Source organism: Chroicocephalus ridibundus, chromosome 14, assembly GCF_963924245.1.
Source record: "Chroicocephalus ridibundus chromosome 14, bChrRid1.1, whole genome shotgun sequence".
In the NCBI taxonomy this organism is placed as follows: domain Eukaryota; kingdom Metazoa; phylum Chordata; class Aves; order Charadriiformes; family Laridae; genus Chroicocephalus; species Chroicocephalus ridibundus.
The window spans coordinates 5,330,650-5,349,735 of record NC_086297.1 but is presented as its reverse complement, the minus strand read 5'-3'; the positions used below and the strand labels follow the sequence as shown (position 1 = coordinate 5,349,735).

The following is a 19,086-nucleotide window of genomic DNA, read 5'->3' as shown; positions in this document are numbered from 1 at the left end:
GCCTTTAAGCGTTTCTTTGAGCTTTTATCACACAAATATGGAACAGAAGCAATTAAAGGGTGTGAAGTGTCTTAACACCTTTAAAAGCCACAGTTTCTGTATGTCGGATTTCTCTGCAGTGAAATGGCAGTAGCCCCTCTTTCTTTTCATGCAAGTATTATAAAATTACACTGACAGTAGCCAAGCTATCTTGCCCTGGAACATCGTCCCTTGTTCTCCTACGTTTTCCCTGCAGCGCCAGACAGCACCTCCAAAGGGCCAGTTACTGAGCAAAGCTTCTCCTGTGGCAGTTTGGGGAGATCAGTGCAGCTTTTCATTTCCAGAACAGCAGAGTTGCAGGTGAGCAGCGCAGCCACCTGTGCAGGCTCCCTGCGCAATAACCCCAGGTTTCCCCACGTCCCTTCTGGTGCTATCCATCTAAAAATGAGCTCCTATTGGAATGAACTTTAGATGTATAGAAACTATTGCACCGATCCCAGAAGAAAGCACAAACTACCGGTGTGAAATCCTGACTGCTTCCAGTTAAACACAAACAATAGGTCCATTTTAGGTCAGCCGGCATTTGTCATGCTGTTATCACAGTTTATGTTTACCACGGTGTTCCTTTGGGAGCCATTAAGATCTCATGTGTAACCTTGTGAAATGGCCACAAGAATCTGATTCACAATATTTGCATTGCTTACAGCCAAGGTTCACAGCATGGCAAGGTCGCGTGTTGGGCTTTTGGAGGTGTTGGAGTAGCTGTGCTACAGGTATTGACCTGGGAAGTAAAGACATGGCAGAGGCAGAAGGGGACTGGGACCCCCTGCACATGCTGATCCGTGCTGCTGAGGCTGGATTGCGTATGTCACATCTTCCTCCTCACTGCTGCCCAGTTTTTACTCTCTAAAAAATGAAATTGAAAAACTTGACTTTATTAAAGACTTTTGCATTTGTGATGTTTATAGTGTAGAGCCAGGTTTTCCTACTTAACTAAATCGTGAGTTAATCCATTCATTTCAATAGCAAAGCCTGATTCTGAGTTGACTTAAACTAGAGTAACTCCAAGTTAACTAAGCTGCAATGATTGAACAATCCAAGTTATAAGAATATTCTTGAGTGCTGGAGGAGGAATAAGGCAAGGTGGATGGACAGATGTACCTTGCAGGTAGACAGACCAGCACAAACGCGTACAGACCTTACTCTGAAACAGGAACATGAGGCTGGAATGAGCGTGCAATTGTGTGTCTGCATATTTAGACAAACACTAGCCTTACAGTTAGAGTGTTGTGGTTTTGTGTCAAAGCGGGAAGTTTGACAAAAAGTGCTGATGAAGGCCAGGCTAATATCCCAGTACAGACTAAAAATACATTGCATTTGTCATTGTGAACATTTGCGCTTATTAATAGCCAATATTAAAAAAGCCCTTTGAGTCCATCTGTTACAGTTTCTGATTCAGGCGCTAAACGTTCGGGATATTTGGTTGGTTTTTGAACATCTCTGCCTTGGGAAAGATTTTTTTAGTTGATTTTAAGATTATGGCAGAATTTTTCTGAAACTTGTTAAAAACACTTCACTTGTTCAGGTCAATAGATCAGGACCAAGACCTCACTGTTACACCACTGTCTTGAACAGTGGCTGAGGAGTACTGAGATCAGAACTGGACACAAGTGATGAATCCAGCTTTATATCGGCGTGGTTAGGAATGTAGCCACCCTTTACCAGTAATCAAGAATTTGCATAAAACACAGAGGGGTCTCATACTGGACGAATTATTAATAATACTAATTTTTTAGATAGCCACTTAGGAAGGGGGATAGCAAGGCAGATACAAAATTTATATGCTGGGAAATCTATGAGGAAAAAGGCCCTTAGATTTTTCAAGCTGATCACAGGACATCACCGTTGTGGGACATAAATCTAAATGACAGTGTGTGCATCTGCTTGTTAAACAATTATCTCCGTACGACTGATAGTTTGGTATGGAATTGAAGGGGCTGTACGCTGCAGCCCCAGTAGCGGGACACAGAGCCAAAGGGAATCTCTTCACGTGACCCGTCCTTTGCAGCGAAGAGGCAGGACACAGACTGCCACTCTGGCTTTGAGGAGCCTGTTGCTGTATTAAAGCTGCCATCGCTTGTGTTGTTCCAGGCAACGAATGCATTTGAGGGTGAGCATCTCTTATCAGTAGTTCCCATGCTAGTGACTGGTTTGTCCTGTTGATTGACAGCTGTGATAATGAGGTTATTGTGAGGAGGCAATCAGTGCACAGAAATGTTTTTATGTCTTATGGTCTGGGATCTTGGGCTTTATGTGTCCCGAGAGGCTCTGTCTCTAGTTGGCTGAGCCAGAGCAAAGGGCAGAACATGAAATGACTGTACAAGAAAAATCCCTGTTGCTTTCTCATCTCTGCATTAGGTGGCTAGTTTGCCATAGCCCTTGTAGAGCTGTTTGTTGTAGTATCAAGACAGAGTTTTCTAAGCCTTTTTATGTACCTTTGGAGTGAAAATACCTGGGGAGCAAGGCCAGTCCATTAGTCCCTATGAACAACTGGTGTTCATAGATGCTCCATTTCTAAGTAAATCCCCTTTGCTGCTCACTCTCTCGATGTTCACTGAACTCTGTTGATTAGCTCCTGGTTTATCACAGTACAGTGCTATGCCCCCAGGGAGCCTCGAATTTGGGTCTTGGCTGTTACCAGAATACTGAGAAAGGGATCCAATGACTGGGCAAGGGTGGTGTGGAGGAAAAGGGCATGCTTCTGGTTGCAAGGTTTGGCAAAAAAGTTTTCTGCATGTATCTTTTCTCTTGTATACTCTGTTTTCGTCTTGCTGGAGGTGTGGAAGGTTGTTTTCCAAAGCACCTCCTTCACCATGCAAAGATCTCAGTTTCTTTCTTTCCACTGATCCTCTCCTTATTATGCATCTGTGAATTGCAAAAAGAACCCAAACCAGCAGTGGCTAGCAGCTCCTGTTTCTTAGGGACAAGATTAAAATCCACTAAAATGAAATGTCATGGAAAGTATTGAGTTGTCATTCTCTGGTGCTACAGAAAATTGACTTGCTGTATATTCCTGCTGCGGTGCAGAGCTGATGGAAGTACCTGGCGTGTTAGATTTCAATATGAATGCAAACGGGTGCTGAATAGGAACCACAAATCACAGAGGTAAAGGAATGTGCCAGGGATGGTCCAGGTTGGAAATCAGATCATTTTGATGTCTATACTGAGTCATTAAGGCTAGAATGCAATTCAGGTTTCAGCTGATAAGACTGTCCCTGTGTGACTTTTAAATCAAATCTATGTGTTTCTTGCTGAGATTGGGCTTCTCTCTGTAATATCCAACCATGCCTCGGAAATGCTTTGTAGGCATTACTTACAGAAAGTAGCAGGAGTTTTCCATCCATGTGTTAATATTTTGGTGGTTGCCATTTTTTAGCCATATCCAAGAATAAAACTTCTGTTTCTGGATAGAACTAATGGTTGAGCCCATTACTGACTTTCTGTATGACCCAAGATCCTAAACCCAAAATTAATCCTGATCCAGGCATATATAAATTTGCAGCAGCTGCACCTTAGACTGACATGATTTTATTAACGTTACTGAATCATGTTTAACCTGACAAACCAGCTCCTCTGCTCACAAATGTTGCAGTGTCTTTCAGACAGAAGGAACTGAAAACATCTGGTTCCTCATTCGGTGAAGCAAAGGGCCAGGAATCTGCTGAAAAGTGAAAGATAAGGAATGCAGCTGAGTGCGTCACCCAAGCGCAGAATGACAGGGAAAGGACCAGTTCATGTCTCTCTTGCATCCATGGTGACCTAGGGACTGCAAGGGGCTGGGACATTGGGGTCTGTCACACTGTGCTGTCACCATGTAGCCACAGGTGACCGTGGAAGATGGGAGCTCAGCTGGGGTGGCACTGCAGAGCTCAGCGCTGGCACTGCAGGAGGTTACAGACCACTGTTCAGCCAGGAGATTCCCTGCTGCAGACAGATCCGCACCAACTTAATCTTGTGAAAATGGTCAAACACAGCAAACAGTTCAGCTCCCGCCCTTTGTAACCTTCTCATCCCTCTGCCAAACAGCTCCCTTCTTAGTCTTCATGGAGAGACCATAGCTGTCAGTGCCAAGGGACTGAGTCAAGCCCACCTTGTTCCTCATGGGTGTGTTTTCCCTGGTGACAGCCAGCTCGTGGCGTTGGTGGCATTTGGCTAGATGACCATCTCTGTTTAAGAAGCCCCACTTACTAGATATGTGCTACATGGAGATGGCACTGGAGTGATAAGACAGAGAAGGTTAATGGCCTCAGCTGCAACTCTCCAAACAAATAAACTTTGATGTGCAGTGCAATTTAGCTGATCTAAATCCTATGCAGTCTGGGGGCCTGGGATGTACCAGGAGTCTTAACAAAAAGACATTTGTTGTGGCACAGTTTGGCATCTTTCAGGGATAACAAGTGAAAAAGGCTTTCTTTTAGCTTCCGTGTCCCTCTTCTCACCAAGTTTTGTTGTCTTTCCTAACTGTACACCTACCTCATTCATCTGCTAGAAACCAGGGTTGGAGATGGGAACTTGTATTAAGCAGATCCGTGTGCAGAGCCTGGAGGATGCTTCTGCGGCCTTCTGTGAAAGACACCACAAAGTGCAGCAGAAAATAATGTCTATGTTGCATTAAAAAATCACCATTTTTATCAGAGAAGTTTTCTTTTGAGACAGCAAAACGTCCAGTTTAGGACAGAAGAGGGAGGATTGCACATCCTGCAAGCTCTGATCCATCATCTTATATTGCATGGTCATGTTATCAGTTTAAACACTATCCTGGAATTCCAAATCTCCATAAGCACAAATGTGCTTTGGGCACAGTGGGCTTATTGTCCCAAGAAAAATCAAAGGGACATCTTGAGTGATGTCTTGTTGTATGGATGTTGCTGCTAAAAGCAAATTCTCTGAGCAAGTAAGCGCAGATTGTTTCTGTTATTGATTGCTGCAGTCTCTGCTTCACTGAGACCACATGGCCCACTTTGTTTTTGTAGCTGCCTTTTATTAAAACTGACAAAGAGGTATCAGCGTTTGAAAAGATGAGTCTTGAGAGTCCCCTGGGCAGCGTTTTCATGCTGTAAAGTGATACTGGCACATTTGATCCACAGATGCTTTTAACACACAAATAAAACAAAAGCCTTCCTTCCCAGGGTGGTCCTCTACACTACAAAGCTTTCTGGGTTTGTCCATGCTTAATGGGCCAGACCCCAAGAAATAGAGAGAACCCACAATTCCTCCTACCTTACGCTAAGCTCTCGGGATTTGGTCCTATGTTGTAAACTGCAGAGAAAAATTCCTGTGTGTATAGTTTTTCAAGGTATATTTTGATGCTTCACTGAAGGCTCATGATGTATTTTATATTCACATGGGTTATCTGTGAAAAAATACTGGTTTTCAGTATTCCTGAGACTAGCAGTCAGAGAGCTTTTATCCTTAATTCTGGTGACCAGCATTTATAGTTCCTGCTCCTCTCGTGTTCTTGTAATACCTAACTTCATAAGGAGGCAATCAGAGCTCTAATTTAACACACAAACCAGAAGATTCTTGGTATGGTGTTATATTTGAAGATATCTAAAAAAATTTAGATCTGAGACATTTCATATTAGGACCTATCATGAGTGGAAATGTTTGACCTCAATCTGTCTATGCAACAGCTCCTGATGTGTAAAATGGAAATACCATCTTCTCTCATTTTGAAGAGGCTTTATGAAGATGAATTAATCTTTGCAAAGCACTCAGATGTCAGAGTGATGAACACCACAGAAAAGGTTGGGGGGGAAATAAATAGTTCTGTCTACAGAGCAGGCTGTTAGTAGTAGCTGTAAATAAAGCATGAAGCTACACTTTGATCAAGGAGACTAAAGCAGATATTGAATAGTTGCTGATAAACTGAGCACCATCCAGCCTGTATCCTGAACAAATCCACACCAGTGGGAAATAGCGTGTGATTGTATAATTAAAGAGATATGTTAATGCAAGCAAGCAATAGGACCAAAGTGAAGTTGCACCCGTGAGCCCAGAACAGGCTTTTCTTTGCTTTGGGGTGCTCTGTTCTGCAACCTTGCTGTTAGCCGTGTGCCATGTGAGAAATACTAGCCACCGGTGAGGATGAATTATTCTTGTCCTGCCAGATGATTCTTTTTCTTTTCCTTTGCTCTGCTGACAGGTTATGTTATACAGTAGTGGCTAAAAGCTTAAAACTATGTAATGAAAACATGCTCAGAGCTGAAACTATCAAAAGGTGTGGTCTTCAGCCAGCAGCCTGTCTTTTACAGACCATGCCAAGCAGAATCCAGCAGAGCTGCACATCCTTCAGAGGGGCTGTCAGAACCCCTTGCTCCATCCATATCTCCAGCTTATCTAATTCCTGGCCAGTTGCTTGCTTGGGTAAACCAGCCAATAAAGCCTACTGTCACTGCAGCCACAGCAGAGACAGCTGAGTAAACGTGTTCATGTCTTTTTGGCGCAACATGGAGCTGCTTGGCTCCACCTCAGTGGAGTACTGAGGTGGCTGAGGGTTGTTCACACTTGCCTTGCTGTCTTCTGTGCTCTTATGTGCAAAGTGTGTCTGTGTCCATGCCCTCAGTCTGCGCAGTCCTCCCAGCCCATTTCTAAAGGACAAGCTACATATCTTTCACTTCAATTTGCTCATTTAACCTGTTGGTTTATTTTAACTTCTTATTATTGGGCATTTTGACAAAGGCTAAATAGAATAGATTTTGTGCCTGGTGTATTTTTGTAATGGTTTTGACAAAGGTGCTTTAATCATGGATTCGCAGCTATTATTATGAGACACCTTCAGAGCTTGGTATGAAAAACCTAATGATACAGTTGCAGTGATGAGCAAAAAATAAACTACCTTTCAGAGGCAGGTGCATATCCTGTTCCATTATCCAGCCTTTGGATTCACAGTTCTTGACTTATTGTCCCTCAGGCTTTTGGAGAGGAACACAGAAAATCTCCCCAAATACAGCCTCATTAAGCAACCAAAACGTAACCTACTGATGGCAAAGAGGTTGCAAGTAGCTCATCTCTAGAGAGAGCGATGGGTGAGTCCTCTGAAATGTCTTTATGCTGTAATTGCAAGCAGTAGAGTTAGGTCCAACTTCATTATAAGCCCAAGGAATTGATGCTAATGGGCCCTCAGCCAGCCCCATCCTGCCTTCAGTGCTCTTGTCTGGGCAGAGACATTCTGTTGCGAGCCCTTCACTTGACCCGTGCTGTTTGATCTGCCAGGCTGCCTGCTGTATTCCTGAGGATAGTGTACAAGCAAGCACTCTGCTCTTATTAATGTTAATGGGGATCATAGGGAGAGCAGACACCCATGGCCTGCCCCATGGTGTAGTCTCTAAAGAGCTGCTTCCTTACTTGCTAAAATAAGCCTCTCTGCAGACACATAGGGGTCTTGTTTTTGGGGAGTGGGAGCAGGGGTTGAGCTGAACCTGCTGCACCCAGAGCAATGTTCCCCTGCAGCTGTAGTTTGGAGCTGACCTCCTCACCTTGTCCAGGGATGCAGAGATAGGGAGGGCAGGGGGGAAACTGCGGAAAGCTCTGAAAAGGCTCTGTCTGCTGTAAATGCAGCCTGTTTCTTCCCCCCTACAGACTTCAGCTCAGCAGCTCTACACTTTTCCCGTGTTCATTCTATCTTAGCCTTCTCCTAACTTCCCTTTCAAACAGGTCTTGGGAACAAATTGTTGTTGGGAGAGAGTTCATTCTGTACTCCCTCTGTCCCCTTTTCCCTACCTCAAAGTCTGTCTTTGCCTATTTGGATTGTAAGATCTTTGGGGCAGGGGACTATGTCCTCCCTGTGTTTCTGCAGAAACTATCTTAATTAGGGATCATTCTTGGTTTGTTCTGTCATAATAAAAGGGATTCATAATAATACTGCAGTAATTCACACCAGTATCGTTGCATTTACTTCAAAGGAGGCACTCCAAAGTAAGATGAGAGTAGATGAGATGAAGATCAGACCAGCTGTAATTACTAGTCTGCGATATCTCATTTTGAAATGGAGCAGTTATGTGCAGTAGTAGCTTGGCTGGCTATTATTGTAGGGGAAAAACCCACACAAAAGGTATTTTTACATAAGTATCTGTGCAAAATAGCCACCAATATTCATCAGAGAGAGCATGAGTAAAGGCCCTTGAAGCGTGATTGGAGTTGCCAGTTTTCATGAGATAATTAAGATGCGGGTTTGGTATATACATTCTGGTGATCTCATTATCTTCATTATTAATTAGTCTCTGTTCTTCACATTTCAGCTCCAGTTTCTTGTCATTAGGGTGACTAGCCTGTGAGCGATGCGTTAGTGAGATTCAGAGGACGGCTTCTGCTTCTGGAGCAACATAGGAGGTGCCAGCCTTTGTTCAGAATGGCTCCAGAAGAAACTGCGACGCTTTGTACAAGATCAGCAGGTTGCCCTGCCATAAACCCTTTCAACAATGTGCCCTGCCTGGCGTTTCCTGGCTGGGAGCCCCTGGTTTCGGCAGGCACTCTGGCTGCTGCTGCAAGTCAGCAGTGATTGCTATTTAGGCACACAGCTGTGTATTTAGCAAGCTTCCTCTAAGCACCCAAATACAAATAGTTTGCCCAAATTTCCTCTGGCATGCTTCTGCAAGCACCTTTCTCAGGATGCTTAGCATTATTCATCTGTGGGATCTGGCAGTACCAAGCATCCTTTTGCCAGGGCAGCCATCTCTTCTTCTTTCCTGTGGTAATGGGGATAAAAGTCTACTCTCCATTAACAGAAAGGTTGTCACTATCCTTACCTCAAAACCTGCACAGGACTCAGAGTACATGTACTTTGCAAATACCACTATGTACAAGTGGGCATTTGGCAGATGGGATTTAGGAAAAAAACAAGATGAATTAAGATGGAAATTGTGTGTGAGGGAATGCCCTGCTGTTCCCAGGGGCCAGCTCTTACGGTACTGGAGGAACACGTCTGCCGTTGTACAGCCTTCATTGGAAGAGCAGCAAGTCTGCTATTGACAGACCATGCTCACGAGGGTCTCAGTGTGCAGATCCTGTTCATGCAAACTCAGCATGAGGCCTGGAGCGTATTTCAATGTCTGTGGTCACCTGAGTAACCTGCAGAGATTCCTCAGCTGCCTGAAATCATGACAAGAGAACAGACCTCCAATCTCAGATGGGGAAAACATACCATGCACCTTCTCCTTCTGTGGCGCTGACTTATTTGAGTTGCGGCTGCCAGTCTTACCAAGCAGAAGCTGCTCTCCTGGGCGTTTCGTGCAGGCACGCAGCCCTTCCTCCTCCCCTCGCTGCTCTTAGGCATGAAGCAGCTGGAGGTCTGTGTCACTCCCGATATCGTTCTCATTCCTCCAAGAGAAGGCAGTGATGGCCACCTGCCCTCCATGACAGCGTGCTCCGCTTTTTCCTTTGTAGGAAACAAATCCTAAGTCCTGTTAAACAGAAAATTATCACTTTACCATGGAATATGTAAAAATTAAGTTTTTTGTCTCAACGGAGATCAGAGCCAGCCTATAACAGTCTCCACTTAATCAGGCTCAGCTTTAATGAAGTGAGAAATGGACCTGTATTATAGCTGTGGTTATTACTTAATAAAGCTTTTATACAGTCATTCCTTAATAAGAAGTGATTGGCTAAAACTTGTGCATTTTCTAGGACGGTTACTGAGGAATGCTTCTATCAATGAGACATTTATGCCTTCTCCATTATTACTGTGTAATAAATGGCAAAGCCCTGGGTAGCATACTGAGTAATACACTCAGCAGATGTACCAAACACATCTCTATTATAATATTAGTTTTAACTATTGCTGTTTTATCTGTTAAATGTTTATTTTACATGTTGCTCATCGCAAGCCATTGAAGGTAGAGCTCTGTTGGCTAGTCATTCTGTAAGTATCAGGAACTGTTTCACAATGTGCCGTAATACTGCCTGGTTAGTGTAACAATACAAACACTTCTTGCTTGCATCTTTCAGGAAACATTAAAAAATGTACTGTGCAAGTAATTATTTTATTTCTGATTGTTATTTATTCTGCAGTGAACCCTTGGATTCAACTATCTCATTCAAAACAAATACTGAAAGGAAAAGCAGATTTTAAAGTGTCCTATTTAATAAGCAGTGAAATTGTCTGTCTTGTAAAAATTGCTTTCCCGTTAATTTAGATTATTGAATAGAAGGAGGTCAGGGAGGTGTTTTTGATCCCTGTTACACCATTCATTATCAGCTTCTGTTCAGCTTCCCGGGAGAGCTCCCGAACGCGAAGGCTGCGGAGCCCCACTGCCACCACGGGGAGCCTGGGGTCTGCTGCGTCCCCCGTGTGTGGGGACCTGCCCGAGACCTGCCCTGCTGAGTCCCAGGGACCTCCTCGGACACAGGAGGATGCCGTGTGTCTTGGCTAAAGGTGCACTTCCCTTTCATCTGGTGCTGTTACACTTTATTACACTAAACCTAAGGCATCTCCCACCTCTCCAAATACTTCTCTGTTCAGCAGCGAGGGAATTCATTTTCTTTCAATGAACTTTTCTAAAGGGTCAAGTTCAGTGAACTGCTTTAAGCTTTGCGTGTAAGAATTGAAGCTAATGAATTTCTTTTTTCTTTTTTCTTCTGTTGCTGTTTGAACAATATTTTACACTTAGAAGTTGCTGGCTGCGATGAAAATGAGGGCAGGCTCAGGCAATAGCTGGAACATGCGACGTTAAGCTGGTAGATGGGTTTGAGTGAGGTACGAGCTGGTGGGCTTGTCACTGCCCGCTTTGGTCAGTTTTCTTATAATTTCCTTATCTTCTGCTCCAAGTAACTCCCGGGCCTCTCTCCTCTCTGGAAAGCGCCCTGTCTTTGGACATGATAAAGTCCAAAAGATTTGAGGACAGAAGTATAAAGTACTTAAATGATCTTTCAACCAGCATCTCTGTAACTCTGTATATGATCACTATCATTAAATACGCAACGAAGTACCCGAAGTTTTGAAGTACCCAAAGTTAACTTTAAAAACGGGTTTTGGAATATGGCCAGATCCAACGGCAGGGTAGCGACTGGGGATTCTTTCCTTTTCCAAATCTTTCAGTGCCGTTGCGGTTGGGAGGGGGGTGCTCGTCTGTTGGCTGAATCCTGCAGGACGGTGTTTCCTTCCGTAACACTCCAGTGAAAATGGTGGCAGTCAGTAAGGGCAGAGTTTGGCTCAGGGACAGGAGTTTTGCAGAAAATGTTTGTTTGAATACCACCCTCTGCCTTTGAGTCCTCTACTGCAAAGCCACAGAAACAATTTTATTTCTTTAATTTTTTATTAGCACAGACACCACAGTAAACAGAATTCTTATGAGGCATTGCAAAAAAGGAAGTTACACAACTTCGAAGAAGTGAAGTGAATTTAAAATAACAAAGTCAGTGTGAGTGTTCTCAGCCTTTTTTTGTTTTGCTTTTCTTTATCTTGTAACTAAAGGGATTAAAATCAAGGACAAAACAGACATCATTTCCTAACAGGATCTGTTTTGCTTTGGGCACACTGAGGGTGTTTTAGACTGGCACCACCATCACGGTGAGGCCGTACATGCGTTTTATTGTCACCCAGTTGTAGGAATGAGGGCAGACCAGGCAGGCAAGGTCATCCCCAGCGAACCCTGATGTCCCCAGAGACTGTTCCCGTCCAGGGACCTGACATCCCCTCTGGGCCCTGTCCACCAGGGCAACCCCTTCTATCTGTGAGAAGTTGGAAACACGAGTCTAGAGCACAAGTCTTATGAGGAGCAGCTGAGGGAACTGGGGTTGTTCAGCCTGGAGAGGAGGAGGCTGAGGGGAGACCTTCTCGCTCTCTACAACTGCCTGAAAGGAGGTTCTAGAGAGGTGGAGGTTGGTCTCTTCTCACAAGTAACAAGCGATAGGACAAGAGGAAATGGCCTCAAGTTGTGCCAGGGGAGGTTTAGATTGGATATTAGGAAAAATCTCTTCACCAAAAGGGGTTGTCAAGCACTGGAACAGGCTGCCCAGGGAAGTGGTGGAATCATCATACCTGGAGGTATTTAAAAGATGGATAGATGTGGCACTTAGGGACATGGTTTAGTGGTGGACTTGGCAGTGCTAGGTTAATGGTTGGACTTGATGATCTTAAAGGTCTTTTCCAAGCCAAGCAATTCTATGATTCTAAACCAGAGATCGGTCTGTAAAAGTTCCTCCATTGGCGTGTCAAATTCATTCCTTGCAGGCTTACCACTGGCAGGAATGGGCTGGTGGCCCCAGTTGCTGGGGAGGAGAGGTGGGTGGGTGCCCGGGGCGGAGGCGATGCTTCACCTGCCCTTACTGAGATCTGCTCAGCGACCTCCTCCTTCCCCCCACGCTGTTTCTGAACAGCTTTCTGGCTGCCCTAGGTTTGAGCACAGATACATGTACATATATATGTGTATGTGTGTATATATGTACACATATATGCATGTATATACATATACATGTATACATGTATATATGCGTACATATAAACACACACACATATATGTCGTGGTTTGGGCCAGATTGGCCAATGATGAGACAACAGATGCTCTCCTCCACCTCTCGCTCCTCAAACCAAGGACAATATATTTATATTTAGAATTATTCAGGTTTTAAGACACATTTAATTTCTCAGGAACCCCAAGCAGCTTCTTCTCTTCATAGAATTGTGGAATCATCTGGGTTGGAAGGGACCTTTAAGACCATCGAGTCCAACCACGAACCCAACGCTGCCGAAACCACCATATACCGCGGCCCTCGGCACCACGTTTACCGACTTGACCAGTTTGTGCAGCTAATTTTGAGCAAAACTGAAGAATTCCGCCTAAACCCACCAGCGGGGGGGGGGGGGGGGGGCAGGGGGGGTGGGGGAAATGTCCCTCACGCGAACACTTTGCGTCCGTGTCCCCCCCAACCCTGCAGCGATGCGGAAGTCCGCCCCCCGCCCCCGCACCTTCCCCGCGCTCTGACGTCACAAAACCCCGGTACGGAGCGCCTCCACCGGACCCCCCGCTCTGTGACGTCACAGAAGCCCCATACCCAGCCCTTAAACCGGACAACCCACCGCCCCCCCCCCCCCGTCCCCGGTAGCGTCGCGTAGCAACGCCGGGGCGGGCCGCGTTCGCCGCGTCCCTCCTCCCGCCCCTTCTTGCGGGCGGGGACGGGGCGTGGGGACGGCACCGTCCTCCCGGCGCCGGGCCAGGTACGGGGGAAGCCGGCGAGCAGAAGGAGGGAGCCAGCCGGTACCTTGGTGCGGGGTGAGGAAGAGGAGGAAGGTTTGCGGCGGGGTTGGGGGTTTCCACGCCGCAGCCCCGACGCGGGGTCCCGCTCTGCCCCCTTCGGGGCAGAGCGGGACCCCGCGTCGGGGCTGCGGCGTGAGGAAAGGGGGATCCGTGGGTTACCGGAATTCCTCCACCTTCGCAGGTTTGGTGTATATAAGGGGTGGGGGTGGGGGGGAGAGAGAGCATCTCTGTGACCTTTCTGCTGCGGTATCTGCATTTTCACCATTGCACGGGGCGTTTTGAAATCCAGGAAATAACGCAGGTAGAGCGAAACCCTGCTGGGTTGGGTGGTTTTTGGGGGTTGGTTGTTTTTTTTTTTTTTCCCCCCTTTCTTGTTTGCCCAGGGAGGGTTGGTTTTGTTGGTTTGGTTTTTTTTTTTCCACTCTAGAGGCGTGAACGCTGGAAGGTTTCTCGCTGGCGGAGCGTAGAAGTAAGCGGGTCCTGGCAATACTCTTATACCGGGAAAACGCAAAGCCGTATGTGGCTGTGTCTCGGCAACCATGCGTGGTGAAACGGGGGTGTCAGGGGAGATGGGGGCGTCTTCCTGCGTAGCTGAGCCTTGTGCAGCACTCGGGTCTGTCACCTGGAGACGCCTGAGTAACTGGGCTTTAAAGGTTTAAAAAGGGAAGAGGAGAAAAGAGTACTTTTTAAGGGTGAATGCAGGCAAGGGGCTTGTTCTGTAACTCTTTTCTGTGGCACTGGGGGGGTGTTTGGATTGCCATTACTTATTGTTGAATGTTTTCAATACCCAACTGTGGTTCTGAATGAATTTGCTGGCTCTGGGATGCTGGTGACATAGCCAGGAAAAAATGATTTGTGGTTAGATTGTGGCTGTCATGACAGTCTGTTCTGTAACTTCAGATCTCGTATGTAGCCCTTGTGTGGGACCTGTGTTGCCCTAATGTGGTCGGTGAAGCAGTCCTGCCTCTGATGGGCTTAAATGAGTAGAGCTGGGCCTGTGCTACGTTTGCTTGGCAACATAAGAAAGCAGTTCACAGTGGAGGTCTTCCTCTGAAATTTTCAGCAGTGGGAGAGTAGAAGATATTGCCAGTTCCTGTTTTGGAGCTGTTTATCGTGTCTCTGAAACGGAGACGGGCAATTGTGCTTTTCTGCTGCGCGGAAGTGACCTGTGGCAGAGATCCTGGGGCAGGCAAACACCATCCTTGCTTGGTGCCATGCTAGTGCTGATTTTTTGGGTGGCGGTTTAATGTTGCTGCTTTGATAGTAGTAATAATCTTCATTAGTTCTGGCAGATTTATAAGGTTAGTGGCTTTGGGGGCAGAGATAATTTATCCTTATGTTGTTTGGCTGATTTACGTACTTATGTTAAGGAGGAGGGGCAGATGAGAGAACACTTCTGAGGTAGGTTCAGAATAGGCTTCCTGAACGTGGACTTCATGGTACCTGTATTCAAGCCCTTAATCCAGTATAATTTCTCATTCTTTGGATCCCATTTAATGTGCTATCATAGCTCCTCCTGTCAGACGGTGTGCTGAATGTGGGGTTGCTCCCCAGTGATGGGACTGGATTGCCCTTCCCTAATTGTTTCTTGGTTCTCAGTAAGAAGTAAAGTGTGAACTTTTTGGCGATGTGAGTGATTTTCTGATGGCTGTTTGGCAGCATCTGCCCAAATTGAGAAGAGCTTGAGCTGTTCCCATTGCTAGATGTGGTAGCCTTCAAGCAGTTTTAAAACCTCTTTTAATGAGCTTCTTTTAACTTCGTTATTTGAAAATTACTGCAAACAGCAGCAAGTCTCCTAGAAGCCACCTGATGTGCAGATGTTTCTCAGCTGTGGTTGCCTTGTCAGGGCTCTTACCACCATGGTGGTTGGGGAATCTTAGCCATGTGCAAAGGCTGCAAAACAAAACACTTTCCGTGCCAAAATAGCAAGGGGAACGGAATAGCTTTGTCTCAGTTACTTATTAACCAGTCCTGTTACGTGCGTTGAGCATACCTTGATCTTAACTCTTTCAGTCTTTTGGATAGGGTGGGTTGCTGCTGAATTAACCATTATCCAAACATTAATATTCTCAAATGCTTGCCATGTTTGGGTAGCTGACCCCTGAAATTCTGAATTGCAGCATAATAATGTAATTCCTTTTGCTCTTTCTATAGTCATTTAGGTTGATGGCTGCACTGAACATAAGAAAGGCTCTCTAAGTGCTTCCTGACAACATAAAGCTGTGCTTTGGGCACTGTGTTGCAGCCAATGCTGCTGGTTAGTAGTAGGAGTCTCTGGATATGGCTTTGAATCTTGTTTTCAGTGTGCAAACTAAGGTTGTTAAAATTATTTTGACTTGGTCCCTATCTGTTTTGTCTGTGCAGGTTTAAGGGTAGAAATACAACCTGCCTGTGCGTAGCTGAAAACTCTAAAATAAGCTACGTTTTGTATTTCACCATATAAGTGAAAAAATACAGTTTGCTTACTGTGCCAGACCCAGAGTTTGTGATCACTGAGTTCTTAATTTGTTTGTCATGTGTAGAGCACTATGATGTGTTTGGCAGACTTCAAGAAATAATAAAGCGAAGCCCTTCTACAAATAGTGTGTTCACTTCATTGTAAGAACATAAAAGAGCAAGTGTGTGAGACCCTTTAAAAATAAATAAAATGCCTTTTATAAATAGATGGGGAGACTGTTTTGTTTTGTTTTGTTTTTTTAAAAATCAGTACTTGCAAACTTTGCTGGATAAAGGCTGCAATTCCAGTTATTCCTGCAGCAGAGACGCCTTAACCTGTGGTTTGCCCAGCCACCAGCTGAAGAGCAGCCAAGGTCCTGGAACTCCTTCCTCCTCCTAATGAAGAGCTCTTCAGAGCTACTTCAGTATTCCTTAAACATGAAGTAAATTAGTTTTTAGGCTTGTCTGCATTCAGAGTGACCAATGAGCTCTGGGAAGTGTTTCCGTATAAAGTAGGGCAAAGCCACATCCTTAATGCTTTCCTTCTGTTTGCCAACGTAAACTACTCCTCATCAAGCATGGCTGGATTTCTTACTGTGCTGGGGAAACTCGAGATGTTTCTCTACCTCTTGGGGTCTGCTACTGCTCCCATTCCACAATCATTCCTCCCCTCTGGAGACTGCAGTGTAACCTAACCGTGTTGGGTGGGAAGACAGAAATGTGATTTGTGAGGCAAAAATCTTATTTTCTATGTTTTCCTTTAAATGTCTTTATTTTCTTTTGTTTGCTGGAGGCCATACTTGCAGTAGTATAGAAAAAAAAAGCAAATATTATAGTTTCCAAATTCTTTGGGGGAAGGGAGTTTGGCCAGGCCTCCTGTAAATAATTAGCTCAGACACAGGCAGGACTGTTCCTGCATGGGACAGCTTCTTCCTGTTCTTCACAGTCTTTGTTCCTAATGGTACTCCTGGAGGTCCCTGGAGCCTGCTCCTCTTTGCCCAGCCGTGGTCTGGAGCAGCACTAAGTCTGCTCAAGGAGCCCCTCACCCATGTGTGTGCAGCACCCACGGGCACGTATGATGCAAGTTTTTTGCTATTTACTGAGTACCCGACAGGGTGATCTTGAGGCTTGTCAAGGAAAACAAGTTAGCATGTGAGCTCAGCTGTCTCCTGAGCAGAAAACACCAGTTGCAAAGAGCATCCCGTAACTTACAGACTTGGCTAATTAAGGAACTGAACTGAGAAGCGAGTGCTGGACTATGCTTTAGGCTTAAAATAAAGACATTTCTTTGCAAGCAGCTTCCAGCTCTCTTTGACATGGCATAAGTGTTTACTTGTGGCATTGCTTCAAAACAACGTGATCTGAATTTACCTCCTACCCTTGATCTTAAGGCTGGTCTATACTGGGGTGTCTTTGTATTGCCGTTTAATGATGAACTGCAGCTCTGCGTTCTCTGTGCATGAGGAGCGCTGTGACATCTGGCCTGCAGTTGGCCGTATGGCACCCAGGGCACGGTGGTCTTCATAATCTTGTCACCAGCTGTCCATGCCAACATGAATGCTGCCCGTGATATACTACAGCTTCCTTCACAGGCCCCATTGCCCAAAGGGTCAGGTTTAACAGGGGCTGGGCATGAGCATCGGTTCCAGGAAACAATCCCTGGTAAGAGTTTGACATTTTCTATCCTCCCTCCCTGTTACTGCTGTTCTGACTTTAAAAATAGAAAGAGATTGTCTCATCTCAAGGCAAAGACTTCTCAAGAGGGTTAATTATGTCACATTTATTATCTGCTATGCAGATCTTTTTTGGCAAATACCATGAATAATTTTTTTTTAAGTTGTATACCAGCTTTTTTAAACCCAGGGCTGCAGTGCCCCTGTGCATTCTGCAGAGGCGATGCTGAGTTGACCACAGCTCGTTTCAACATACGGCTGCCTGACCTGGGTGCCCTGTCCTGGAGGAGGCGGGTGGCAGGTGGGGACCTGCTGTGTGTGGGCTGTGCCAGCAGTCGCTATATGGGAAGCGCTGTGGTACCAGTCTGCAGAGGTCTGGCAGCTCTCACGGTCAAAAGCATTTCACACTAGAAATGTTACCAGAGACTTATGGTCTTGCCAGATAATACGGTCTCATTCCGGCTCTTGCTGGTGCGGACACCTTTGGAGTTTCCGAGTGACATCTGTGACATCCTCAGGGCATGCCAGCATGGTGGCACTTCACACCTCTTTTTCTAGGTATGTGAAAGAGAATGGAAACTGTCTTGCAGCTCAGAGCTAAAAGTGCTCTGATCAATGTTGGAACAAGGTGCCAAGCGATCTGGTGGGTTTTATTCTTAACTCTTATGTGCTGTCCCCATCCATGCCAAAGGTGAAGGGAATATACTCTTGTTCCTAACACTGCAGAATGGGATGTTTTCCTTCTGCAAAGGGATGCTCCCTGTTTTGAGCCTCCAGTCATGGCTGATGAGCGTGTGATAGCCCAGTAGTGAGAAGCAGCCTAGGGAGTGATGGGACACAACTTCAAAGTAATGGGAAAGAGCTTTTTTTTTTTTTTTTTAACTTTGTTTGGAGGATCAAATTAGCAGTCTGCTAAAGTCTTTTAATGTTGCAACTTTCAGAGCATAAGCAATGACCTGTGAAAAGGAGTGCTTGGATCTAGACCCTGTGCATGATGGGGTCTGGCATGTCTATTATGGCCAATTAAAGTGACAGGTAGCAGAGTGTAAACACTCCTGACTCCTGCCGTTCCCTGGCTGGCTCCAGGCCGCACGCTGCCTTTCTCCTCTGCCTTGGAAAAGGCACGTCAGCTTGAACTTCCTATCCAGAGCACAAAGCGGCCTTTCAAAACCTCTGTGCCCTCTGCTCGTGTGGTTCAGCATGAACAGCCCAGAAGCTGAAGCTTGGTCTTTCAGTCAGAACCTGTTGGCCTTGAATTGCAGGATTGCGTGGGGTACAGATGGTACCGTACAAAGCAGCCGGAGGCTGGCAGAGCCCTGCAGCACAGGCATAGCTTGCCCTCGGCCTGGGGACTCTTCGCCGGTTTCCAGGATGCTGTCCAGCACCCGGTCCTAGATTTGGATTTTAGGAATAAACTACAAGTCCCTTCCAATACCCCCATCAGCAGTGTTTGAAGCTTTGCCTTAAACTGAGCTTCAAATATTAGACTTGAGTAACTGAACAGTCAGAGGAAGCTCTTGCATTGAACAAACTAACTTGTGGCCCTAAAATAACTTCTTATTTGAACAACTTAGTTAAATAACCATGCTCTGCAGACTGACCTTGAACTCCGACAGATTTTTTTTTTTAATTCCCGGTTATGTGTGGAGAGCTGGTGTTCTCCCATGCTGCAGCAGGAGATGGAAGCGGTTTTGATGACTCCTTCCCTCCCCCATCAGCCTACCTGCATGGCTGCGTGTGGCACC

The 19,086-nt window shown here is 45.6% G+C and overlaps 1 protein-coding gene across 8 annotated transcripts in view; it reads left to right on the top strand.

Moving 5' to 3' along the window:
* The window catches only part of RAB11FIP4 (RAB11 family interacting protein 4), a 125,057-nt gene that overhangs the window by 86,686 nt on the left and 19,285 nt on the right, over window positions 1-19,086 (top strand). Inside the window, exon 1 of one of the 8 annotated variants that reach the window (XM_063351848.1) lies at window positions 13,166-13,247. The exons of 3 other annotated variants lie outside the window; for them this stretch is intronic. The gene's annotated coding sequence lies outside the window, so the exon portion shown is untranslated. Of the gene's footprint in view, window positions 1-13,165; window positions 13,266-13,486; window positions 13,534-19,086 lie in introns of those variants that run through there. 4 more of the 8 variants (XM_063351849.1, XM_063351854.1, XM_063351850.1 and 1 more) reach the window with 4 other exon arrangements.